The 865-nt window shown below is 45.2% G+C and overlaps 1 protein-coding gene across 1 annotated transcript in view; it reads left to right on the top strand.

Annotated features, from left to right (window-relative positions):
• The window catches only part of ASTN2 (astrotactin 2), a 655,276-nt gene that overhangs the window by 389,616 nt on the left and 264,795 nt on the right, over nucleotides 1-865 (top strand). The window lies entirely within an intron of this gene.

Genomic DNA, 865 nt, shown 5'->3' with positions numbered 1-865 from the left:
CCCCAGGGAAGACTTTGTAATGTGACAGACATAGGTTTAAATGCCACCATCCCCTTCACCTGCAAGCTCTGGGAGACCTCAGGAAAGTCATCTAACCCATCAAATGGCAGAGGCAGAGAGATCCCACACATGTTGAGGGGCTCCAGGGGCTGGCACTTTCTGTGTGTTAACCCTATAACCCTGCAAGGGCACTATTGTCCTCCATGCACTCCTCCAAGACCATGTGGCTGGTCCACAGTCAGCTCGGGATGAGGCCGGGTCTGAACCCCGAAGCTGAGGCCACGCCTGCTCTCTTTCATCATTCCCTTTACCTGCTTCAACAGACCCAGAAGTAGACGCGATGAGACCATGGATGTAAAAAACCTAGTAAAATGTGTTCAAAAACATCTGTGCCTTTTTAAATGTATATTTTTCATAAGGCTGTAGAATTTCAGAGCATGCATGCACTGTAAAGGGCATCTAGTCCAGTCCTCCTTATGGATGAGTAATCAGGTCTACAATATCCCCTCTGAGTGATTATTCCACTTTGGATTCCCCCAGGGATGGGGCGTTCACTACTTCCTAAAGCAGACATTGCCATGGTCCATGGGGAGGTGCTGTGCTCTAGTGGGAAGACCCCTGCACCTGTCACTAATCAGTGTATGTCCTTGGGCAGTTTCCCCTCTGAACCTCAATTTCTCTTTTCAAAACACGAGATATAACAAATGTTTATTTTTGAAAACCCAGGGAGAAATAGAGATCATGTATATAAACTGCTTAGTTTACTATAAGTCTCCATTAGTGATACAAACTGTTGGGAATATTTGTTTTGATTCAGGGATCTCCAAAGATTTCCTAATAAAGGGACTGTTATATTTCAAGTTGT

The sequence above is a fragment of the Otolemur garnettii genome, unplaced genomic scaffold (assembly GCF_000181295.1).
Source record: "Otolemur garnettii isolate 467f Iridium unplaced genomic scaffold, OtoGar3 scaffold00014, whole genome shotgun sequence".
NCBI lineage: Eukaryota > Metazoa > Chordata > Mammalia > Primates > Galagidae > Otolemur > Otolemur garnettii.
This window is presented reverse-complemented; position numbering and strand designations above follow the sequence as displayed.